The sequence below is a fragment of the Pipistrellus hanaki genome (genome assembly GCF_964339955.1).
Source record: "Pipistrellus hanaki genome assembly, chromosome: 16".
NCBI lineage: Eukaryota > Metazoa > Chordata > Mammalia > Chiroptera > Vespertilionidae > Pipistrellus > Pipistrellus hanaki.
The window spans coordinates 5,705,548-5,733,301 of record NC_140518.1 but is presented as its reverse complement, the minus strand read 5'-3'; the positions used below and the strand labels follow the sequence as shown (position 1 = coordinate 5,733,301).

The 27,754-nt window shown below is 39.0% G+C and overlaps 1 protein-coding gene across 1 annotated transcript in view; it reads left to right on the top strand.

Moving 5' to 3' along the window:
- Positions 1-27,754, top strand: part of KCNJ16 (potassium inwardly rectifying channel subfamily J member 16) — a 365,449-nt gene that overhangs the window by 152,910 nt on the left and 184,785 nt on the right. The gene's annotated exons all lie outside the window — the stretch shown is intronic.

Genomic DNA, 27,754 nt, shown 5'->3' with positions numbered 1-27,754 from the left:
AAGAAATCTTAAGGAACCAGATTTCAATATAAGAAAATTTATTTGCAGTCATAAGTGTACCTGAATAACCTTGTTTATATCGAAAGATAGTGAGCATAATGATGATGGTATTGTAAACCACAAAAACAGTGGTTAACATGTACTGATCACTGTCAGGTACATTACATGCCTTATCACATTTAACCCTTATACCAACCTTATAAACCAACCTTTTGTTATTCTACTTTTGCAAATAGGAGGATTGTGATATTTAAACTATTTCACTCCCTTACATGTGATAAGCTTGAATACAAGGAGACACTGTATTGTCGGAGTGTATCCTACTCTAGAGACAAAACTCCTAAGCACTTTGCTGCGCTGAATGGTAGTGACTCATCTGTTACTGAATGAGCCATTAATTATCTGGATAAATATTTAGCAAGCTCTCCAGTGTATGCCGAAAGCCATTGTGATAATAATACAGTGGGATTCAAATGGCTGGTGAGCTGTCAGGTCAGAATTCATTGGCTTCATAATTTATGACCGATCCAACACAAAGTGCACAGTTTCTGGGTTGGTGATTTTCAAAGTACCGCTCAAAGATCTTCACGATTCTTGTGACACCCAATCCCCTACCACACACACACACACACACACACACACACACACACACACATTTCAGACATGACATAACTTAAAAAAAAAGCAAAAAACAAAACAAACAAAAAACAGTGGACATCGCAAGATTCCATCATCTCAGACCAGATACATGTTTCCGGTGCCTTCAGAGCTCCCTCTGTACAAGTCTTCTTGTCATAGTGACAACAAAGAACAGCCGTTCATCTGTGATGCTGCCCCACTCTGTTCCTGGAAATGAGGAACCCTGGGACCAACACTGGGCAGCCCCTGTGGTGGACCAGATCCCTGCCTTCCTTGACCTCAGGACCCAATAGCTAGAGCGGCCAAAAGACTTGAGCAAGATTAGTCAATAAGCTGCAACATTGCACTATAACACGTAATACATAAATAAAATACAATACATAATAAATATAAATAATAGTAAACATCATCTGTTATGTAATGTCAGGTTCTCTAAAAATGTAGCTTCTCTCTCTCTCTCTCTTTTTTAATCCGCACCCGAGGATATTTTTCCAGTGATTTTTTTTAGAGACAGTGGAAGAGAGAGGGAAAGACAGAAATATCGATGTGAGAGAAACACATCGATTGTTGCATCCTGTACAAGCCTGACCAGGTCCCGGGCCCGGGAGGAGTCTGCAACTGAGGTCCATGCCCTTGACCAGAATCAAACCTGGGACCCTTCGGTCCACAGGCTGATGCTCTGTTCACTGAGCCAATCCAGTTAGTGCAGGATGTAGCTTCTCAACATGCGTAATAGACTTCTCTTTTAAGATACATATTAGGATGCTCTGTATTTTCTTTTTAAATTTTTTTTAGAGTTGATTTTATAACTCACAAGAGAGGAAGTGAGAAAGGGAAACATCCATTTGTTGTTCCACGTAGTCATGCATTCATTGGTTGATTCTTGTATGCACCATGACTGGGAATCCAACCTGCAACCTTGGCATATGGTGACAACGCTGTAGACTCTCAACTCCAATAATTACAGGCTGTTGTTGTTCCTGTGATTAAGCCCCTAACCAACTGAACTATCGGGCCAGGGTTGCGTTTTCTTCTGTCTGTCTTCTAGGGTGTGTATGGATGTGATTGAGTGTGTGTATTAAATGACATAAATGATATATTTCCTTCTAAATTTTGCTTTCCTGGCACATACAGTTTCTGAGTGGGACTTGTCGCTTGAATGTGTAGCTCCTCACAATGGCCAGGACAGAGTTCTAGCCAAACGAGCTTCCAGAACTTGCAGAAATAGGATGAGAGAGAGCTATTAGAATCAATCCTTAAATTTTAAAAATGTATTTAAATTTCTGAATCTCAAACTAATTCAAAGTTCTGAAAATCCCATCTACCAGTAACATTTTACATTTGCATCTATTTCATGGAATGCATTGTGTGTGTTTACTTTGTATGGATTCTTCCTCAACACCTCCTGGGAACATCAGGAGGAAACTCAGCCAGAGCCCCTTCGTATTGTACCTCCTTGGATTCATTTTCTGAGTGGTGTGTTTTTATTTCGGTGAGACGATTGGCACTCATTCTGGACTATGTTTTCAAATACAGTTTATGGGAGTTCAAGCGGGTTCTGAGTCCTGGATTTGGGACTCATGGACAGCCGGGTGGCATGTGATCACCCTGTCTCTTCCCCGGCAGCCCCGGGCCATTTTCCATGCCATTCAATTAACGGAGTTTCCATTATGACTAATTTACTGTGCCCTAAATATCTTCCTTCCGAGGGGCAGAGAGGCATTATTTTAAAATAGAAATGCCTAGAAGAAAGCTCTTTCTTTTCTTCCTAATGTGACATGTGCCTTTAGAATGTGTGTATATCACTCAGACACCATCCACTCCGTTCCTGGTGGTGTGTGTTATTCTCCACTTCTGTAAGGTCAGTCTTCAAAGTTCAGATGAGAAAAGGAGCAGGAAGATTTGTGGATATTTTAGAGTCTAACTGAGGGAAAGCAATACCTTTCTCTCTCTCTCTCTCTCTCTCTCTCTCTCTCTCTCTCTCTCTCTTAATTAATCTCAATTCAGTTTTCTACTCCAAGAAAACACTTGAAACACATTATTTCAATCACTTATTAAAGGGGTAAAAGGCTTACTCAGCTCCCCAAGTAAGCTTTGGCAAGACAGCAATAGATTCCTTAATTAATTATGGTAAGTGAATAAAAGATATCAATAAAGATTTTATCCAGATGAGGCTTAAATTACTTTAGAGGATTTATTAAAATCAATATTATTAATAAAGAATGATAGCTGAGTTCCCAATATGCATAAAGGACTGATTCCTTTGAAATTCTAATCTAAATTGAGGTCTGGCTCTAAGGTTTAAAAGAAATCTATGTGACATGGTGAGTTGGGTCAGAGTTTTCTGTTGGTTAAAGATGGACCTCTAGCGCTAGCCTGTTTGGCTTGGTGGATAGAGCATCAGCCTATGGAATGAAGGGTCCCAGGTTCGATTCTGGTCAAGGGCACTTGCTTGGGTTGTGGGCTGGATCCCCAGTAGGGGTGTGTGCAGGAGACAGCCAATCAGTGATTCTCTATCATCATTGATGTTTCTATTTCTTTCTCCTTCTCCCTTCCTCTTGAAAATCAATAAAAATAATTATATATTTTTTAAAAAAACGATGGACCTCGAGCTAGTACTTGGGAGGTATATAAAGCCTGAGGGACACATAAAAATAATTGGAAAACATTTTTATTGTGATCAGCACCTTTTCTCTGAATTGTATAGATTTAAGGTTAGCTCCAGAAGAGAAGACAGAGTCTTGGGCCAGGACTTAGAGTAATTAACTCAGAGTCATGGTTTTGCTCTAGAGCCAATGCCATTGCCACAGTGACCTCTGCAGCCTTCCTCATTGCCAAACTTCCTTTTCAACTCAGGATCTTCTGCACGTCTTAAGCCCGTGGACCGTTTTTTGGGCCGCCAGTTATCGTCAAACTAGAATTTCTTTAGCAAAGCTTTTATATCCAAAGGCAAAGAAGCTCATTTGTTGGCAGGCATCTAAGAAAGGAAATGGGATTTGGTATTGATGTTCTAACCCTTTCAAGTTCAGAAAGGGATAAAACAGATTTCTGTATGAAAAGCTCTTTGTGCTTCATGGGCAAATAGAGGTGGCCTGGAATGACACACATTTGCACAGATCTCCTCAGTCCTAGAGATCATAAGCCATTGCAAGTGACAGGGGTCCTAAGAACACAGATGCTTCACATGGCAGTGGTGTTTGCTCTCCTTGTGCAGTTTTGTTTATCTTTCAGCCTTGGTAGTGGTCTTCTGTTTTAGCAAACCATTGGGTCACATGTATTAGGTTGCTTTCTCACCGTCTTCCAACAGTTTGTGCCCCCTTTAGAATGGCAGTGTTTTTTGTTTTTTTAAATATGATATCTCTTCCCATCAGTGTTACCTTTACATTGCATCATGTAAATATTCTATTACTATGAATCACAAGACATTGCTGATATTGATGTCATATGTAAAAAAGTTGCTCCACAACGACATTTGTAACTCCAGACTCTACACCAAATACATTTTCTTTTGCAATAGAACAGTGGTCGGCAAACTCATTAGTCAACAGAGCCAAATAGCAAGAGTACAACGATTGAAATTTTTTTTAAGAGCCAAATTTTTTTAACTTAAACTTCTTATAACACCACTTCTTCAAAATAGACTCACCCAGGCCATGGTATTTTGTGAAAGGGCCACACTCAAGGGGCCAAAGAGCCAGATGTGGCTTGCGAGCTGCAGTTTGCTGACCACTGCAATAGAACATTTAAAAAAATAATTTAAATGTGAAGAGCTAGCTATCTATACTCTCTTTATCTCCTAACTCACCTGTCCAAAAAGTCCTCTAGAAAACAGAAATAAATTTACAACAAAAAGGATTTTGCTGATAGCATTTCCTGATTTCCTTCTTCTGTCCCTCACTTCCTTCCTTTTCTTCTCTTCCCTTCCCCTCCTTCCTTCCTTTTCTCCCGTCTTTCTGTCTTCTTGATGAATATTAGAGTAGAAGATTCTTTATATGAGAATTATTGAGTGGAAATTTTACTTTGCCTCTAGCTTCCCCTTTTCATTATGTTATCAAATAGATAGATACAATGATACAATCAAACGTGACTTCTCATTTGCATCAGACTTTGTCCATTTTCAGATGGAGTTCCTTTGGAAAGAGATAGCAGGAGTCACACCCATCCCAGGTGTTTCTGGGGCATCCCCTATGTCAGGGTTCAGCCTTAACTAGTAAACTCACTCAATGATGTTGTCATTCGGCTTTAACACAACAAAGCACAGAACATAGAAATTGATGAACATTCATTACAATTAATATTTTATAGAAAAAAAAGTGTTGTTTTCTGGGCAATCGTTATCCTTATGGACTATATCTTTTAGATACCATCCATTAGAAAACATGTTTATTTTCTTAAAAGGACTTTGCTTAGGTGAGCAAATGTTGAGGATGAGCTGTGCCTCAAGGTACTATTCCAGAAACTTCTACATCAAAGTTAGGAGAGTAAGATTTTCAAGGACCCAGAAGTATTCATTCTTCCGTCTTATGTGTTTATCAATCAAGGGTCTGCATGGTCAGATAGCCTGTTACCGTTAATAGCACTTTACTGAAACACACCCATACTTCCCTGTTTACATATTGTTCGTGGTGGCTTTGAGTTACTGTTTTAGAGCTGAATAGTTGTGATAGACTATTTTTCATCCATGAAACCTATTATACTATCTTGCCCTTTGAGGAAAATGTGTGCTAACACCTGGTGTAGATAATCAGCTTCTATTGATTTAGCTGGAAATTAAATGATTTATTCAACAAATATGAAGCATTTATAAAGTTTCAGACATACAAGAGAAGCAAATGCTTTCTGCACAGAGCTAAAAGTTAGTCTAGTAGACACAGAAAGAACAGAACAAATTCATCTATACCCTGCTTACTTGAAAAATATAAAAAGAACTTACGGTAAGTATTTCAATGTTTCTCCTTACTACAACTTCCAAGAAAAGAGTTTTCCAATTCATCTCATATATGGGATTGAATTTTGGCAAAGCCTCTATTATTCAAAACTCAATAGTCTTTAGGGGTCAGACAGAAGAATAAAGATAAGAAATTGTCTCCACTTTGGCAAAGGAGAAGAGAAGAATCCCATTTTTGACAAATCAACAGGCACAACATTCACATTTTGTTCCACGAGGCAAAAATGAATTAGAGGTGTTAATAGTATGATCTTAATTGCTGGCAAGTCATATGCTTCCTTACAGCACTTCTGCCATTGAAGGTCAGAGTCACAGGAGGCAGGATAGACAAGAATTGTGATTTTATAAACCACCCAATGATGGGAGTATGTCCAAAACTAGTATTGATTCTGTTCTTCATGCTTCAGAATTAATGCTCACTCTTCTGAGGAATTGGATAAAATCACATCTGTCATAAACAGTATCAATCCAGTGTCTTGTGCATTGACAACATGAAAAAAGCCAGAATAGAGGTCCTGTGTTTTAAAAATATTGATAGATATACAGGCCAGTTCCCAGGCTACTCCTTTCGCTTGCAAACTAAGAACATTCCTGGAGAAGTGAGCCAGCTAGTGAAATCTGCCAGAGCAAAAACAATGTAATGCTCAGAGGAAAAGCCATTTATCGGTACTGTTATAACTTGTCCCTGGTCTCCCTTGCCTCACTTCAGAGGGTGACATCATGCAGATTTTGAGACTCTTATAGGAGAAAGGTATGTTGCTCTCTAACCTCAAATATAAAGACGCTTTGAACTATTTAGGTGTAATATTCAAAACCAGGGAAAACATTTCCCAAGCTCCCTAAGGCATTTTCAGCCTCATGCAATGGAAACCAACTGTCACGAACTTTGGCACTAAATTCATGGAGACTATACCAACAACAATTTCTGGTTTTCAGAGATTAGGTGAGGAAAATATCATTGGGAGTATGTATATATTTTGTTTGAATTCTTACCATCAATAGATATGTTTATATGTGTATGCAAACCAAATTGGAATTATTCAATACAATGTCAAATTTGAGGATCTGATTGTCTAGACTTGCTTATTCAAGCCAATGTCATTCAAATAGCATAGCGTCACCATTTGTTCTCTTGTTCTCTTCTGTGGTTCATCAAAGAGTGGTAGAAGGGTATAAATCTATGAACACTCTTCTAAACCATTACTGGTCTTTATACCATCTGTGTATATTCTCACTGTGTGGTGTCATAGTGCCTCTCTCTCTCTCTCTCTCTGTCTCTCTCTCTCTCTCTCTGTCTCTCTCTCTCTCTCTTTCTCTCTCTCATTTGCAAACTCTTGTACTCTCATACCTGAGCAACTTCAAACTTCACAATGATTTAAGTATTTCATGCAACTTATAAAACCAGGTCAAGGTATACCTGTAAATATGACACTCATACCACTTGCTAATCGGGTCTTGTTTAGTTGACCATAGAAGAGTCTCGTAGAGTACATTAGTGGTTTTTGAATTTCTGTGGGCATTGACAACAATGACAATACAATGTTATGTATTTTAAGTTCAGCCATGGTAAGATTGTTAAGACCCCCAAATTTCTAACACCCCTTGGTTTCCTGCTCTCCTACATCTAAATTAGATTCCATGGGATCCCCTTTTGCTAATGGTTTAGAGGGCAGGCCTTTTAAAAGCAGTAGCAGCCAATGACAACTAATTCAAAAGCCAACGTCTGTGTCAGTACATCTGCTTACCTCAAATGGAATTTGGCATTTTTTCCTAATTTCTCAGAATCACTAGGAATAAAGACACATAACTTTCCAGAAAGGAGAGAGAACAATGTGTTCTCATGACTCTCTGATGAAGCAGCTGTAATTGTTTAATATGTTTACAATAATGGATGATTTTTATACACACATTTTTAAGCTAGGGAATAAATATGTAAAATCCTGAAAAATATAATGATATTATTCATCCCCTCACGTGAAACTCTTCCACTTAAGATAGATTTATAGAGAGCCTTATTTTTTTCCAATTATGAAGAAAATTTATTTTAACACATTAATATGTTTTCACTAAGTTTGTTTATTTTCTTTAAAAAAAATATTTTATTGATTTTTTACAGAGAGAAAGGGAGAGAAAGAGGGACAGAGAGCTAGAAACATCAATGAGAGAGAAACATTGACCAGCTGCCTCCTGCACACCCCCTTCCAGGGATGTGCCCACAACCAATGTACATGCCCTTGACTGGAATCGAACCTGGGACCTTTCAGACTGCAGGCCGACGCTCTATCCACTAAACCAAACCAGTTTTGGCTGTTTGTTTTCTGATAAAAAAAAAATTCCAAGCAGCATAAAGTTTAATTCACCAGGAGAGATCCCTCTTAAAAAACAAAACAAAACAAAACAAAAACACCATTGGGGAAAGTTGGGTCCATGTTGGAAGGTAAGAATTTGTCTCCTCAAGTTCATCGGGTGGCCTTTCTGCCATTGAGGTTGGTGGTGCTGTAATTATCTGTGAAGATGAACCTTGCCTGGGACACAATTTGAGGTGATCAGCTGTATAATCCCCAGTACATGAGACAATGTGGAAAACAGGGTCACTTACCTTGAATAATCTTTGTAGTCCATCTTCCGTACTATCGTACACACTGTGTATGCCGTGCATGGGCTTACCATCCTTCCTCTCTCTGAAGAGTTAGAGGTCGTTCATTAGTAGCAAATGTAGAACTTCCCATTTCCCTGATTAAAAAAAAAAAAAAAAAAAAATAGCTTCCAGAACACACTTTCCTTATTAGGGATATTAAGTATGTGACAAAAGTAATAACAGAAATCATCTATCATTTAGTTATCAAAACAGGGCTGTGGGCAGTTCAGTTTGGTTTGATTTTGGAGAATCCTTGATCTCATTTCCATACAAATATACAGACTCTATCCAGCTACTTCTTTTATACAATGCCAGTGCAGGCAACCCTCAACCACACTTCCAGATTATTCACCATTTATTTTAAGCACTTGAATGGTGATGACACAACATCAATCCCCCTTAAATAAGTATTATGCTTTTTGAAGGAGCTAAGAAGACAGCTTCGCCTTAGACTCAAATCATGATCCAACCCACATCAAGGCTGAGGTCCTGCTCAAACAGTTCTTGGCTACCAGGTCCCGATTCTGAGAGCCTTCCAGCAGCCTCCGTCCTCAGCAGCAAGCTATTTATCAGATGCCAATGAAATTAAAACATCATGACATTTAATTTTTAAGACAACAATTACTTATTTCCTTACCAGAATTGGAAAGAGATAAAGTGAAATAAACAGGATTAAAATAAAACAAACCTGCCTCTCCACAGCCCCCCATCCCAATAACCTCTGCTATAAACATTGTTTTCTTTTCTGCAAAGCCCTCCCTTTACTTGTCAAAGAACATCAGAAGTTCAGTTGGTGAAACAGAGAGGAAGTGATTACTCGTATTATAGACTTCTATTACCATGACGATTGTGGCATCGAGACCTATTTTACATAGTCAAATGAACATCTCAGTCTTTTGCAAAGAGTGTGGTTCTTTGCTTCCTGGGAGTGGATGTTCTGGGAGAGCCAGAAGGGAAAGGGACCCTGGTGATTCTGTTCCTCTGCCAGGAGGAGAGTCGGCCTGGCAGGTTTAGGGGAGCGGAGCCTGAGTAGGATATTCTGCAGCCAGTGGGAACGCCAGCTCCTGTCTTGATAACTTCCCATTTGGCAAATTCAACGTGTGTCGATTTATAGGCAGCAAAACTGGAAACAGAAAAGCAGAACCACAGGCTGCTTAGCTCAAACTCCTGTCTCAATCCATGTTCATGTATTTTTTCTAAGGATTTTGCCACGAGTGATCTAGGACCATAAGATTACAACTAGTAGGCTCCCGTGTGGGTTAGTTGCCCAACTCAGGGCAGAATCGTACGTTGATAGTGATGGCAGAGAATCGGAGGGACTGGTCTATGTATAATACATGTCTTTGTCCCTTCACCTAAGGCTCAATGTACAAGCTGTTCAATTAGACATAGGTGTAGCCCATTGAGTGTAAGCCTGGGTTCTTAAAATTCCCCACTTCAGCCAGATTCCTGCATGTGTTCACAGTGGGCTTCACACATGACCTCAATTCACCACATCCCCCCGTCTGTTAGTGGCTCCCATCTTCCAAACAGCAAGAGTACATCAATTAACCTACAGACTGTGCATCAAAGCTCTCTCTTCAGAACATTACCTTTCGTAGCCAAGGACTCTTGGTAGGCATACTCTGGATGGTTGTCACCAACACAGACTGTCATCAGCTGCTACAGAATTCATCCATTCGACCTTTCATTCCTATAACCATTCTCTCAATCATTTACTCAACATTACCTTTGGGAGACCTTCTAGGTGGAGCAGTTGGGAAAAGAGGGTGGATTCCGTTGGAGGAGTGATTTCTCATGTCTGTTTTAGTGAATGGCTTTGATGTTTAGTATTACACCTGGACCTTTCCAACACTCCTGAACAACACAGTCCATTTTGTGAACACACAGATGTGCACACACTTATGTGTACCCGTCGTCATTTCCCTATATAAATGCAGAGGAACATTGAGGGAGAAAATTCCAAACAGAAGACAATTCAAAAGTTGCTTGTGATCACAAAGCATGTATATTTTGGGCACTAGGTTTGCCTTCCCAGTTATGTTAATATTACAATGAATTTGCATTTGCTGAGCATGAACCAGTTTACGTCGGAATAGGAGAGGCGGGCTATGGAAAGGAAAGGAGAGAGAAGTGGCTTCCAGGGATCAGGGCAGCATATGGCTGGCCAAGAGACATATGAAAACATGCTCAAAGTCACTAATCATCCGAGAGATGCAAATTAAAACAATAATGAGGTGCCATCTCACACCTGTCAGAATGGCAAACATCAACAAATCAATCAATCATAAATGCTGGCAAGGATGCGGAGAAAAAGGAACCCTCGTGCACTGTGGTGGGAATGCAGACTGGTGCAGTCACTGTGGAGAACAGTATGGATTTTTCTCAAAAAAATAAAAATGGAATTCCCATTTGACCCAGTGATCCCACTTCTAGGAATGTATCTCAAGAAACTAGAAGCACGAATCAGAAAGGAGATATGCACCCCTATGTTCATAGCGACACAATTTACAATAGCAAAGATTTGGGAACAGCCTAAGTGCCTGTCAGCAGATGGGTGGATTAAAAAATTTTGGCACATCTACACAATGGAATAGTACGCTGTGGTACTACCACTTGCAACAGCATGGATGGAACTGGAGAGCATTTTGCTAAGCGAAATAAGTCAGTTGGAGAAAGACAAATATCACATGATCTCACTTATTTGTGGAATATAATGAACAACGTAAACTGATGAACAAAAATAGATTCAGAAATAGAGAAACATCGATCAGACTGTCAAACCTCAGAGGGAAGGTAGGGGAGGGTGGGGGTAAAGGGGAAAGATCAAAGGCCTTGTATGCATGCATATGGGCCTAACCAATGGACACAGATAACAGGGAGTGACAGTATGAGTGGGAGGGCGGGGAGCAATGAGGGCATAAGGACACATATATAATACCTTAATTAATAAAGGGGAAAAAAGCATTTTACAGTGAACTCTGGGTTACCCACTGAATCAATAAAACTTGTGCAGACCCGAGGCTCATTGTTGACTTGTTTACATAACTATATTTATATCTCTATGTTTTCCTCCCAACATATTTTTCTTACAAAATACTTTTACTGATATATCATTTTTAAAAATCTGCTCTGATAATACCTAGAAGAATGTCTGTGTTCTCTGCCCACACGAGCACATGGAAATGCCCTTGTGTCTATTATGTGGGCAATCTCCGCGCATATAAACGCCCATGGAGATACTGAGGCACCCAGTGGCTTCCAGCTCAGGAACAAACCCGGGAATAAGATAAATCATGCAGCTGTTCCCTTCCTCCAACCAGACACTTGACCCAGGGGAGGTGAGGTGTGGTTGTTAAAACAACAGAGCATCCCTTGGCTGAGAGGACGAAGAAACATCGTCCAAGAGGCTCCTTGGAAGGGGAGGGCCTGACATCTTAGCACAGCCTCAGCCTGGTCCTGGGCCTGGACCTGGACAGCAGCAAGCACTCCGTGCAGAGCCCAGCCCGCCGGCCCCTGCCAGCCCCTTCAGCCTTCTCTTTGGAGCAAAGTGCTTCCATTTGATGGTCAGTAGGCCAGGCCAGAAAAAACCTGCCGTCACTGGCTTTGGACAGTGCAGACAATTTCCTGGGGAAAACACCACTTTATTTCTGCTTTCCCTGAATCTGTTAAAAACATGTTTGTTTTGGCGTTTTTCAGCCCAAGTGCGATTTTGAGGGCTGCGCAGCTTGGGAGGATTAGGTTACACCTTGTGACCGAAATGAGGCTGGGAGGGAGTCCACCCCGCAGCCGTCGAATCCTGTAATTACGGGTTCAGATAGAAGGAGTAAGGTGAGTCTAGATCAGCTCTGTGTTAAGGATTTACTATGACATATTGAGTGTGACTTAAGACATACAATATGTTTGTATTATACGCTTTGGGCAAAACACAGGAGACCTGCCTGTGCCGTAAACAGATCGGATGTACACACTGTGGGATGTTGGGTATAAAATAGCTTGGGAACTAGAAGGAAGAGGGAGCCCAGACTCCTCACCTTTCAGGAGAGACTGCCCCAAAAGGCATTTAGGGGAGCTAGTCAGAGTCACACACAAAAAGTAACACTCAGGTTTTACAGAAGAATCTCATGAATTTCAACCCCATACACACAAATCCATGGGGACACACCTGATCCTGAGCAAAATCTCCCATCTTTGACAAACACACACACACACACACAGTTATTTAAAATATAATATTACATACAGCACAGGGCAAAAGTAGCCTTACAGTAGTGAGTATGTGATACACAGTTTATTCTTATGCTATTATTTATCAATTAGTGTATTATCTTCCATATGAATAACCATAAACCTACTTTTGCTCCACCCTGTATGGACTGTGGAATTTGGGTTTGTTTGATTTTAGAATTGCTGACCCAGAGTCGCTCTGAGTCACTCACAGTGGCTCTGAAAATAAAATGTGAACACACTGGGGGAAGAGAAAAAGATACTGGATAAGAACCCGTTCTTGCCCTTTGGAGCGGTGGAGGGAAAATCCTGAGCAATTTTCTAAATATGAACCCAGCTTCCACTGCTGCCAAGGAGGGTTCCCTTAACAGGACAAATAAAGGGTGAAAGGGTGAACAGCCTTCGCTGTAACAGCTGTCCCTTTATTAAAGCTAGGAAGCATAGTCTCTGAGATGACCATTACCCTGGAAATAAAAATCACGGGACATGTACCTACTCCTCGTGTGAAATGCCCACTTGTTCAGTGTCAAAAACGGGAGCCTGTTTTTACACACTTGCATTTATTCCTTTGGTTCTCTGTGGATCCAAAGGCCATCAAACACTTCCTCTTGAAAGACAAAAACCCCCTTTCTCCCCACCCTCCCCTACTTTCCCTCTGAGGTTTGATAGTCTGATCCTGTACATTCTTTATAAAAGTTTGAGTTAGGATGAATGCAGCTGGTTTTATGTATTTGTATCCACTTAGTCATTTATTCAAATATTTAATGGACACTTAGAATATGTCAGCTACCCTGCTAGCACTGGAAAAGAGATAAAAGATGTTATTCCAGATCCTAGAGAGCCCGAGGTCTACCCAATGCTTTAAAAGGCGCGGTCAATAGTAAGATAGCAATAAGCCTACAATGCTAAGGGAACATAAAGTGTGGGCTTGAAACCCAGACATGGGAAAGGAAAAAGATGTGAGGAAATATTTCTCAAAAGAGGACACTCAACTGTGACTTTATCATGAAAAGGGATTAATATAGAGAAGAAGAAAGACTAAGAAGGGTACATGTTCTTCTTCCTAGATCAGAGTAGATTATATAGAAAATTTAGTGCTTAGATTTTACCCTAAGATTAGAATATATTAAAAGTTTTTAATCAGAGGAGAGAAATGATCAAATTCAATTTAAGAAAAGTCTGTGTAGGTTTCTTGTCTATTTTTGATGTGGAGGTTTAAAAAATTATTTTGAGAAGCAATATTCACCAGTAGTTAAGACCAAAGAGTCTGGGGGTAGACTATTAAGACCAAAGAGTCTGGGGGTAGACCGAATTCTAGCTCTTCTAAGTAATAACTATGCAACTCTTCTAAGTAATAACTATGCAACTCTTTTTAAAAAATATATTTTATTGATTTTTTACAGAGAGGAAGGGAGAAAGATAGAGAACTAGAAACATTGATGAGAGAGAAACATAGACCAGCTGCCTCTTGCACACCCCCTATCGGGGATATGCCTGCAACCAATGTACATGTCCTTGACCGAAATCAAACCTGGGCCCTTTCAGTCCTCAGACTGACGCTCTACCATTGAGCCTAACCGGTTTTGGCCGACTATGCAACTCTTTGAGAAGTTCTCTCTGTGCTCTCATTTTTTTCTTCTGTCATACCCTATGTAATTTTTATAAGAATTTTATCATATGCATAATAAATTAGAATAGTATCTAAATAATGAGTGGATAGTACCTGAATAATGAGTGAAAGCTCTTAGAAAAAAATTGCAGTGATTTATGGAGAAAATCAGGAGAATCTGGGTTAAGATAGTGCAGTTGAGGATAGAGAGAGGAAGTGGTCTAGAGAAGTATTTGGTCACTGACTGGATGTAAGGGATTAGAAAGAAGTGGAGGATGGGAAGAGCCGCAGATTTCTGTTTTGTGTGCCTGGTGGGTGGTGTGTCTCTGTTTACTACAATAGAGAATACAGAGAAAAAAGGTCATCTGTGGGGAGAACTTTGGGCATTTGATTCTGTTTTGAACATTTACTTGGAGTTGTCTTAGCATGTCTAAGTAGTAGGTCTAATAGGCAATTGAATATCACATTTGAAAAAGCAGGACTGAGAGGTTTGGCAGGAGATACAGATTTAAGGGGTCCTCAGCATATTAATGATAATTGAAGCCATGGAACCGATGAGCTCATCCCAGAGAGTGAATCGAATGAAGAGAAGGCCAACAATAACACCCTGAAAATATCTAAGAAGAGGGTAGAATTATAAATCTGACAACAGAAACTGAGAATGAAATAACAAAGGAGAGACTCCAGCTTCTCCAGAAATGATAACGATATTGCATTAATCCTCCCATTACTAACAACCATAAAACCAGAAGAAAATAGATGAAATTACTGTTTTTGCTTGTTGGATCCTGTAGCAAAGTTCTGTGACCCCTGAGGGAAGGACAGCTAATGAGGTGAGCACTGTGATTGGTCCAGCTGTCTGCCTGGAGGCAATTTCTGCACAGCAGTCCTGGAGGGAGAAACCAACCAGGGAACCATGGTCTTGGAGAATTGAAGAGGGAGAGCTGGAGCTCATGGCTACAGAACTTGTGGAGCAGAGTATTAGAGAGAAAGAACTGGGCAGCAAAGGAGCTCTTAAAATATGCACAGGGATCCTATTGAGAATTCGGTGAATGCTAAACTGCCCATGTGTGAGATGATAACCCATGCTCATGAGCAAAATAAAACCATTGGGTAAATAAAAGTCACCCATGGAGCTATGAGAAGTGATCAGAGAATGGACAGGGCTGTGCAATCTTTAATCTTTTCCCAGCTGCAGTGAAGAGATCTTGTTGAATAAAGAGTATGAATATTCAGTAGATTTAAGTCCACACATTAGGAGAAAGACATACCTAGAGACACCCTATCAAAGTCTCAAAGCAAACGTTAAAACAATTAAACTGATATAAAAGTAAATGAACTCCTCATCAGAACAACAGTCTATAGAGAGGGAACAAAGTCCAAAGACTCAAACACTTGATATCTGTAAGTCCAGTATTTATGAATGGTAACAATTTTTCCAAATTTGATGCAAAGTATGAACTAATGAGATCAAGAAGCTCCATGAGTCCCAGCAAGAAGAAATAAAAAGAAAGCCATTGCAATGGACATCAAAATAAAGATAATTAAACAAAGAAGCAGGTACCTGTGACCCTGACCAAGAGACAAACCAGTAAATATAAATGGACTTAGAAATATATAATGGAATTAGAAGACAAGGACTTTCAAAAAGAAGAATTACAACTATTCTAATTTTTTTTGTAAGGCCCCTTTTTTGTAAGGTCATATATTTCCCTATGCTTTACTCTCTTTTTACTTATACAATATCTCAGTTTGTAATTATACAGCTCTATTGAGATTTTTATTTACTATTTTAGGTATCTTTGCGTAAAAGCAGGAAGCACATGGCTTTGGTTCATTGTTGTATTTCTAAGGTTTACAGAGTTGGTGCTTAGTAAATGTCTGTTGAGTGGATTTATGAATGAAGGTTGGAGGTTGTCATACGCTAGCATAAAGGATTAAAATGAATAGAGCTGTTTCAGGAGAAACACCTGAAAATACTTTGATAAGGAAGATCTTTGAAGAAGGGAGGAAATTATTAGAATATTAAGGAGGTGAGTGTACTCAGGCTACCGTTGAATTGTTGAATGAGTCATCTACAATATATGAGTGAATACTCACATTTTTAAAAATATATTTTTATTGATTTCAGAGAGGAAGAGAGAGATAGAGAGAGATAGAAACATCAATGATGAGAGAGAATCATTGCTTGGCTGCCTCCTGCACAATGGGAGTTGAACCATGACCTCCTGGTTCATAAGTCAACATTCAACCATTGAGCCACACTGGTCAGGCAATACTCACATTTGATAGGATCATGAAGGCTCCTGAAATGGAAACGCAAGATTATGGTTAATGTATCAACAAACAAGTCAATCGATAGACCAGTATCATGAAGAATAGAGCATCTTATAAATGAATAGCTCTGCCTTAAAGAAACAGATTTTTACATATTGGGATAAAGGAGTATTGTTTGGAAATGACCCTGAAGTCTTAGAGTAATGGTGCATGGACTTCCAGGCCCTATGGTATTTGCAAATGTGAAATTAACAGCTTCTATCTAAGAGGGTTGCACAACACAAATACCTTTCCTCCAGGGCAAACCGAGCCCACCCTATAGACCTCAGGATGTCCTTCAGGCAAACAGCTGAACCAGATCAGACTGGTCTGTGGGCTGAAAGAAAGAGGCTGCAGGGATTTAGTTTGATGGTAGGAAAGAGGGTCAGATCTCACTCCATGATTGCCTTTTAAAAATGTTTTCAACTTAGTGTAGGCAAAGTCCGCGTACATACAATAAGCCTCAGCTCTAATCCTTATGGAAAGTCCTTCTGGCACTTCATGGATTTGTCAGCCTTGTGAGTGATAAGATGCTTCTGTTTTAAACCACCTTGGCTGCAGATAAAACAGAGAAATGAACCTTCTCTTTCCTTGAAAGGGCATATTAAAGGTTGTGTAACAGGGACTACTTGAAAGAAGGAGTCCGTTTAGAACATTGAATCCAGAAGATGCATTAAGTGTAAGAACTGGACTCATAAATGCACACACATACTTTGGGTTACAGGACACAAAATCTCTAGGAACCACTTTTACAATGTCAGTTCCCACAAGGAAGGCCACACGCTTTCTATCATTAATTAATAACAATGAACAGGGATTGATTTTGTAGCCCTTAGGGAGGAGGGTGAGATCATAACATTTGATGGAAAGAATGACAGAGATTTCTAAGGTAAATTAGATGTGGAAGTGCCCAAGCTTTAGGTAGGATAATATGTGACTAGTTATAGTAGCAAAGGGGCTAGATAATGAAAGAAATTGCAAGGAAGACATTGTTAAACTCGCAGTTTTGCTTTTATTTATCCACTCAGCCCATAGCATTGAGAATCTTCTAGGAAAAGATGCAGGAAATGCTGCTTTGAGCAAAGCTGGCAGGAATCCATGCCCCATGAAGTATGGAGTCAGGAGGCAGCAGGTAAATGGTAATGTTAACGCAAACAAACAAACAAACAAACAAACAAACAGAAAACACATTGAAACATGTAAGGAATTATTGGATAAAAAGTAAAATGATGGACACATACTTAGGTGGATGTAGGAACAATTAACATGATAATGAAGGAATTTGTGGTATCTGTCCTGGTGCCTACCACATTTGGTTGTGCCCCAGGGGCTCCAGAAAAAGGGAAGTTACAAGTTTCCCAGACATTTCAAGGGTATGTTATCATAGATACAAAAAGACAGGCTCGATTAAGGTAAAGGTTGACCTTGTCAGGATGTAACTGCCCACTGTAACTGCTTTTAGTTTTAATTTCAGACCATCCTTTGTAGTTCCTTTAGGTCTCTGAGTTTGCAAGGCCATGCAGGCCTCCCCTGAGCTTGTCATGTCAGCATGTGGCCTCTTTCGTCCACAATACGTAAAACAAATAAGTAAATTTAACCACATTGAAATGAAGATCAGTGCTATGGATTAAAGTCAGTAAGGGAATGGGATAACGATTGCCATTTTTGGGATCTGGGATAAAATTCTAAACAGGCATTTCAGGAAAGGCCTCATGGAGAAGGGGTCACTGGACAGGACATGAGTGTGCCTGGTGTATTCAAGAAAGAGTGAGGAGGCCAGTGTCAGGGTGAAGGGGGTGGAGGTGTGAACGAACAACAATGAGAAGAAAGGAGGGAGGGAAGTGGCATATCATAGAGACTTTGGCTATTATTCAGTGAGATGGGTGTGACAGCCTTGCTAACTCAGAGACCTAAAGTAACCATGAAGGATGGTCTGAAATGAAAACGTTTTAATACAAAAGCAGTCTATGGTGGGTAGTCACTTCCTAGGCAGATATTTTCCTGACAAAGATCAACTTTGATCTTCTAGGAGCCCCTTCTCTTTTTTTCATCTAGATAACAAACCTTGGGAATGTCAGGGTTACTTGTAACTTCCCTTTTTTCCAGACCCCTCAGGACACAGCCAGGGAAGACCACTAATTCCTTCATTGTTATTGTTAACTTGTTAATTGTTGACTGTAAACTATTTTATAGCCACCTATGTAAAAGAAGCATGTTTCTATCATTTTACTTTTTATCCATTCCCAGAGGTTTCCCTGCTTCGCTTTCTCTCACCTTCGTAATCTATCACCAATGGATTTCATGTAACCCACTTATGTCTCCTCCTTGGATGGTAATTTATAAAACTGGGTGGAAAACCAGAGCTTTATCTCAATATATTTAAATTATGCATCCCAGCAATTGTTGACAGATTGGCTCAAATAAGCTCACAAAAATTCTTTCCAGGTTTGAATGTTTCTTACATTAGTAGACTTTGTGCACTCATATAATTAAGAAAGTGTTTATAGCATTGATAGTTTTCAGAGGTTGAATAACATTCATGACGCACCTATAGTTTGTTACTCACTCACCAGAGGACTGAAGCAGTCCAGAAATCCTTCAATCCTTCAAGCTTGGGAGTATTATAAATGGGGGTGGATTGCAAGATTTTGTGGGCATCTCAGATACCTCGGTTGGGGTGAAGCAGAGGCAGCATCACTAAGGAATGGATTGCACATTTGGTAATATTTGACCCCAGAGGAAATAAAATATGGCTTCACCTCCAATGAAAATATTGGTCAGTTCCTACCCCATTAAGTGTTCCTGAAGGCAAAGATTTTGGCCTATCCATCATAATAATACTCCCATTAGCTCTTAAGCAACATGTTTGAATAGGAAACTGCCTCTCCCTATCTGTCTCTCTCTCTCTTTTTGTCTGTTGATGATTTAGAGACAGTAAGATCTCCAGGCTTATCTTGAAAATATTTACTCAGCTTCTTTTGGTGATTATAAAAGCATATGTTTCTCTAAAGCGAAGGATGATAGAAGAGGAGGAGCACAGAGAGCCTCTGTCTGGCCTAATGTTTTCCTGAAAGGTGACAGAGGAGATTAGAAAACCAACATTGAGGAAATGTTTTTGATTATCTGCTCCATTCAGTGAAACAAAAATAAAGGTATAAATCTCCATCTGGTTTCATTTTATCTTCTCCCATTAGGTTCAGACAGACTCCTACCTAAGGCTTTTTTATGTTGTTGTTGTTTTCTTCTTCCTTTGGTTTTGTCTAGTTATTTTCTTGTGTTTCTGACTTGTGCTTATCCATTGAAAAGCTCAACTGTGAGTTTTTTAAAATGGCATAGAAAGATAATGGGGCAAGAGCATCATGGTTGTATTCCTTCTTTGCAGTGGCTTGAGCAAAAGAAGTAGATAGTCATGGCTGATAGAAATGATTTTAAAGGCCTTAACCAGTTTGGCTCAGCAGATGGAGCATAGGTCTGCAGACTGAAGGGTTCCAGGTTCGATTCCGGTCAAGGGCATGTGCCTTCTTTGCAGGCACATTCTCAGTGGGGGGTGTGCAGGAGGCAGCTTATCCATGTTTCTCTCTCATCAGTATTTCTAACTCTCTATCCCTCTCCCTTCCTCTCTGTAAAAAAAAAATCAGTAAAATATATTTTTAAATGATTTTAAAGGACAATTACAGGAATTTTACTAGAGAATCACATTGGTCTATTAAAATTATACTTTCCATGAATTAACTGTCTGTCCATATTTTAAAGCAAGGATGCCCTTACATGAGAAAATTAATTATTATTGTCGTCTTTATGTATTAACCCTGAGTCTATCCCAGGCATCATATGAAGGGCTCTGTGTTCCATGTCTCACATGATTATTAGTTCAAAAATCTATCTTGCCTATAGTGTGACTCTCATTTTGTAATAGAATATAGAGAGCCCAGAGAATCCAACAAATTTAATAAAGATCTTGTGAGCCTTTGATGAATGGCAGACATTGCATTTGCTTGCAAAAGTGACTTCGTAAGACCCGTTGGTAGAAAGAATTTCCCATCCTGGCAATTGTTGATGTGACTCTATGACTTTGAAATAGAGATCCCACCATCACAAAGATGTATTTTTCCAACTCTTTGAAGATACTATAGCGCTGTTACATGAATTCATGTTTTTGATGGTGAAAAGGAATAAGAATTTGAATATCTTAGTCTAGTCTTGTAGCCCAACATAAACATCTACCACTAAAACATGGGAGTTAATGTACCTGAACATGTGTGTTGATCTTTATATTTTCCTGATAAGTTTCTAATCTCAGTTCTTTCTTTTGTAATGTAAATGATCTGTGTATATAATTTTATTTTATTTCAACATCATTGGCTTCATGGAGATTTTTTAAAAACTCTGCAATTGTTATCATATTTAAGGTAATTATAGGTATCTGAGGTTATTCAGCAGCGGATCTTTGCAAAAGGAAGAGTGAGTGATGTTTCCATTCTGGTTATGAATATAGCCAGAATGGGGATAGTATCACATCAAAATATACAGAAGGAACATGATATCCTCCATGATAGAGATCCTTGAGTTTTAATGTTTCCCATTAGTGGGAATTAAAAAATTAAAAATGCAAGGCTCCTGAATTCCAAAGCTCTTTGCCATGCACCCATAATATTCCAAACCAAACCAAATCAAGTAAAACACCTGAAAAATATTTATATTTTTTAATATATGGAGTAGTACAAAGATAATGAGTGTAGGTAGGCTAAATGCTTAGAATATTTGACAAATATCAGGATTTATTATTATTATTATTATTATTATTGGCGAAATATACTAGCTTTGAATTCAGTATTTAGAAAAAAATACTCCATAAGAAAGATACTGAGATATTAAAACTTTTAATCAAGGGTAACTGGTTAATCTCTTCATCTTTTAATTATCCTGAGGTTCAAACATAGCAATCTTGAGTTCAAGCTTCTATACCTTGAATGGTTGGTGGCCACACCATATTTTACTGGAATACAGTCGATGACAGATAATGGACTTTAAAGCCCAAATATTTGCCATTCTTGGGAGATACCTTGCCTTAAGAAATGAATGACTAATATTGTAAGCTAATATTCAGTACAGTGCTGAGATAGTGTTGTGGTCAAACCATATTGCTCAGTTGGGAACTCCTTTTATCTTGATATTGTTAAAAGAGTTCAGATAACTGGAATCACTAGGAAAGAAGATGAGCCAACTGATTTGTGAAGAAAGACTAAAGGAGAAATTAGAGAGGCCAAATACATAGGCTTTGCCTAATGTGTATGGGAGAAGGAGTGTGGCAGGATTAGCAGTATATACATCACTGAAAAGCTTAAACATTCATGAGAATGATTACGTGATGCAATAAAAATAAATGCAGTATTACTGCTATAGAGAACGTGGGAAATGTAAAAACAATATTACATTCATTGAGTAGCTTTCCTGTGTCCTAGAGTGATTACATCATCACATGAGGTCTCCGGGGTACCAGTGGAGATAGTGGAGGCTGTTTTCTGTTTGGAGCTAGACTAAACTCAGACCAAGATGGAGTAGTCCCTCACTCAGGGGTCAGAATGGAACAAACAAGGCTGCCTTGTTTTCATTGGAATAGAAGATCATTGTGTATGGACTCCTTTGAGATTAAAACATTTGAATTAATTATTATCAAGAAGTTCTGGGCTTAACTTTGATTATCAAGAAGTTCAGAGCTTAGTTTTCTTTTTCTTTCTTTTTTTTTTTCCCTTTTTTTATGATTCCTGAGTATTCAATAGACATATTCGAATAAAGGGAAATTCATTAGCTATCTATTGCTGTGTAACAAATTACCTCCAATTGTAGTGACCAGCACATGTTTACCACCTCCTGTGGATCAGGAACTTTGGGCTGGCTTGGCTAAGGATTCTGGCTTAGGGTCTCTCATGAGGGTGTAGTCACATCACAGCGCCTACAGCCACCTGAAGGCTGGCATGAAGTATCCACTTGAAGGATGGCTCCCTCATGCAGCTGGCAGGCACACGCTGCCTGCTGGCAGAGGTTGTACTTCCTTACCACAGGGATTTCATCACCAGGCCATTTGTGTATCATGACACAGCAGCTGACATTCTTCAGAAAGAGTGATCCACGAAGCCACAATGATTTTTATGACCCAGACTCGGAATCCACACCCCATTATTTCTGCAATATCCCATTGCTTTCACAGCAAGCTCTATTCAGCCTGGTGGAAACTGTACGTAAGCATGAACACTAGCCTAGCAGATGAATCACTAGGGGTCATCTTGGAAGCTGGCTAGTAAAGGATCCTGTGTCAATTCCCATTTAACAGCTGACATTACTTTCTTTTGCAAAATTGTTCTTTCCTAACTCCTCCATAAAAGGACATGGGGCACCAATCTAGGTATTCATGAAACCACTGTCCTTAACTAAGCTTCCTTGTGTATAGTCGTTGAGATTTGACAAAATATTTTCCGCTTATCAATCATTCTCATGCATTAAATGCTTATTATGATCCACTCAATCTCGATCATGACCTTGAGCAAAACACATTGATTGGTTGCCTCCTGCACATGCCCCAAACAGAGCCCAGGCCTGGGAGGAGACTGCAACTGAGATACATGCCCTTGACTGGAATTGAACCCAAAATCGAACTTGGAACCTTTTGGCCCTCAGGCTGATGCTCTATCCACTGAGCCAAACCGGCTAGGGCCCCAACATATGCTGTATGCTTTCCTATGAGCTCAGTTGATGTCACAATGGAGAATATAATGAAGAAACTAAAGATCAGAGGGGAGATTTCATGAGCTTAAGTTCCTGCAACTAGGATATGGTCAAGTCAACACTCAAATATAAACATCGAACTCTAAGGCACTCCCCAGAAGTTTCTTTTAAACCTAAGTATCCATCAGAAAGAGTCAAACTTTTGGCAGAACAGTGGATCATTTAGAATTAATGATATTCTCATATTTTAGTAATACTTCTTATTGCTACACACTATTGCCATTGCTGCCATCACTGTCAACTTCTTCATGTCCAAGTCAGTAGTGCTGAGTGAGGAAATATATCAGTGGATTCAGTCTTAACACCTTCTAGATGATGTCATCTACAAGTGGCCTCCCTATGAATGGGTTGAGTAGATTATGCAAGTGACGTGCTGTGGGTAGCTGTGGAGCTTCCCATTTGTGCTGAGTTCTCAGCTCCATTGGCCACTCCAAAACCGTGCCTTAGTTTCTGCTTTCTGCTTAACATTCCAAAATTCCAGATACCTAGCACAGTATCTGACATGTGTGAAATTTCTGATGAATGACTAAATGGATGGATGAATAACCAAGTTTTACCTTATCCCCAGCTTTCATGGCCAGATCCTAGCTAATTCTAACACCACCACCACCACCACCACCACCATTATCATCATCATCATTATCATATTAATGATTTTTTTAGCACATACCAGATGCTAGACATCTTACATTATGATTTCAAAATAACGATTGTAACAACCTTATTGCTTTTGTTTTTGTTAAACATAAAGAAACTGAGCTAAGTTAAATGAAGTATATACCTAGTAAGTGGTAAAGGTGGAATTTGAAGTCAGTTAGAGATTGCACGTGGAACTATTGCTTTATATTCTCTCACCAGTTTGTCCCTGGAGTTCAGGCATGACTAAACAGCTACCTGAGAATCTATTGCTGCTTGCTATATTTAAAATGACCACTCACAGCTTGGCTTCTCTCCTATTATTTTCCTCTATCTACTAGGAATAGCTTTCTCTATTTTTCCACCTTGCTTAGATGCTGCTTCACCTTATTTTAAAGAACAGTTTAAAGAATTAAAGCATCTGTGAGATAGAGGGGAAGTTCCTACAGTGTTGTTTTCTTAGCCAGGTCATTGTCACACAACTAGAAAAAGTGTATTAGTTACCAGAGCCACATTTTCCAATGCCAGTAGTTGACATGCCTGTACTTGGGTTTAGTAATCTGAAATTAAATTTGCTTATCACTTAGGTTATAAATCTTTCCTTAAGAGATAGAGAAAAAATTATTAGCCTCCATAGCACCATCATATCTCCTCTCTCTCTTTCTCTGTCTCTGTCTCTCTCTCTCTCTCTCTCTCTCTCTCTCTTATTTTATTTTATTTTATTTTATTTTATTTTATTTTATTTTATTGCTTTTTATAGATTCAAACCCAATTTTCATTCTCTAGACTGATTCAGGTTGTCTATACTACACCAACACAAATAGTTAAAAAGGGAAAAATTCAGTGTACTAATGGTGGAGTTTAGTTGACAAAATTCTAAATACAGTAAAATTCCATCTATCTGGGAATCTTTAAGGATCGAGACCTTCCAGATTCTTAGGATTTTAATTGCTAATATTAGGCATTTAAAAAATCCTAACCATCCTATTTAGAAATCTCCTAAATGTTTTAACAGATTTCTATGCCAACAATACTGTGTACTGGATATCATGAAATACTCTCCACTATGAATCACCTAGAAATGCAGCGTAACCTATAAAAGACATCCCCGGAGGTCGAAGTGAAGAGAAAGCTGGAACCATAGAGTAAGCTGCCACTTACTGTTTGGCTTCACCGAGGAACTGTGTTTGATGGATACTCTGGAAGAGGACAGAAAGTCTTTGGCCAACACAAGGTGGGAAGTTGGACCTGTCACCATCAAATAAAATCGGGAGTTTTGAAGGATTACATCTTCAGTGAGGGAGTTACAATAGAAATGCTGCCCACCAGCAGAGAAATATGATACGGAACATGGCTTGCTTTTTCTGGCTCTGGATTAGAGGGAAGGGGAGGGAGCAAAACTCTCCTCTGAGAGCTCATATTAATAATGCAGATTTGGCCTACACCTTCCCACACCTTGGATGCTCCTGAAAAATCATAAGTCAAAAAAGTCAGCATGGGCATATCACAGTCCGGAGTAATGCTCCTGACAGAAGTTAAAACAAACACATTTCAGAGGGATTTTCAATCCAGGTCACATAAAGTTTCTCCACATAAATTCCCCCTCAAACATAAGTAAACAAAAGAAAATAATAAGATACTCCTGTTCTTGCTACTCAGACTGGCCTGTGGACCAACAGCATCAGAATCACTTGGGAACTAGTTAGAAATGATGAATCGCAGGCCTTCTCCTCGACTGAGTGATTAAAAACATGCAATTTTACAAGATGAGCATATGATTTAAATATACATTAAAGTTTGAGAAGTACTGCTTAAGGAAACAAGCCACCGTCAGCAAGATCCTGCATAAATCACAGATTAGATTTCCAAAAATATTCAGTAGAAGATTTATCGGATGCAGGTTTAAAAATAAATGCATTTGAAGTAACTTAATGAAGAAACTATGGAACAAAATATATGGAACAAAATATTATAGGCTAGAAAAAAAGGGGGGGAAGATATTTATCAATGAAAATTATCCTTATTTAGTCTTTGGAATCAAGCTCCATGTAAATGTTAAATAAAACCCAGTTGGAGAGAGAATTAGTGAACTGGAAAGTAGAATCTCAAGAAATTATCCAGAATGCAGAACAGAAAACGGAGCCAATAGAAAAGAGCAGCTAAGGCTCCATTTGCCTTCTTCCTGTTTAGCTTTGAACATCACCCAAAGATCAGAAGTGAACACTCTGGTTTATCCATTGGGGATATTGCAATTACATAAGGTGAAATGTGGTCTGAACAGTCTGTCCAAGATAAGCAACCATATGAAGAGAAAGCAGCTGAGCGAAAAGAGAAACATGAAAAGGTTATTGCTACATACTGCGCTAAGGGCAAAAGTGAAGCAGGAATGAAGGGCACTGGCAGGTCAACAGGCTTGAGGAAGATGCATGAATGAGAGGAGGAGGAGGAAGAAGAGGAGGAGGAAGAATAAACAACTGTCCTGTAATGTCTGTGGTGACTGTGTTTGTGCTTAGGCAATTGTTTTGCTAAGAATGTGAATTTAAGTGTAGCCTCAGTATAAAAACTGCTCAGATTTTTGGATAGCTGATAAGATTCTTTGTAGAGAAAATACTTTAAAAAAAAATGCAGGTTTTAGCTTTTTGATGGGCTACTATACACAGTTTGATTTTAAGGTTTCCAAAGTTAAGTGTTTCTATATATTTAACAATTTCTTTAATTTCTTGTGTATATAGATTTGTAATCCCTAGAGTAATCACTAAAATAACTACAAAAATGTGTAACCAAAATCAATGGATTACCTAAAAGAGGGCAGGGTGTCAAACAGCCTAACAGAAAGAAAGAATGGGCAAGCAAGGGGAGGGAGGGAAACAGAGGGAAGAAATGAGAAAATGTAGTAATGGTAGACCTAACTCTGGGCATATCCACAATTGCACTAAATGGAAATGTCTAAATATACCAACTAAGAGACAGAAATTGTCTGAGTGGCTTTAAAAAGATGACCATGCTCTATGCTGTCTGTAAGAAACTTAATTAAACTACCCATAAAATGTTATTGTGACCACTCTCATATCAAACCCCAGATAAGGCCTCATAATGAATTCTCTTTATCTCTTCTTCCCACACTGCCCGACATTCAACTTTTCAAATAGTATTATTTTTACTATGCAGTTTTCTTTTGCTTATCATCCTACCAGACACATAAGTTCTCAATACATTCCCATTAAGTGGAAAAATGAATCTTCTCAAATTTCATGGACTGCAAAGTGCCCGCACAGTCTTTGCTAATTTTCTTAAATCAAATAGGCTTATTTCAGGTAGACTTCTAGGTCAGAATGGGTTCAAACCATCTCCTACTTTTCCATGATGGTCTGGCCTGTGTTGCAAATTTTAAAGTGGAGTGACATCATGACTAATAAATGTAATAAAACACCAATTATGCATATCACAATGCACTTGTTAATGAAATCGACAAATGTGTTATTATTTTTTATGAAAAAAATGTCTAACAAAAGAAATATTTGTTTTAAGATCCCTCAGTAAGTAACAAATAAACAAAATCTAACCAATCCTTCACAAATATTTGCTTCTTTTATTGCAGTTTTTATTACAATCACAGTACCGACCTCACCTAACATGACTGGCTGTTTTCCATGACTGACATGTGCTACATGCCTTTCATTCATTTCCTCACTGAATGTCCTACATCTACAGGATCAGTATGGAGGGATAGATCTTATATAGGCTTTCAAATCAGAAGACCTGAGTTTGAGATTCAGATACTTAATTTTCAAATCTCTTAATTTTTTTTTTTTAGTTTTTGTCTCATTAGCTGAAAACATTGCAATGAAAACACCAGGCCCACGTACATCCCAGGGTTATTGTAAAGGACGGGGTGCACTTCATGATCTTTCAGGGATTTCACATATACTACCTACTTCTGATTTAATGTTTCTTTTCT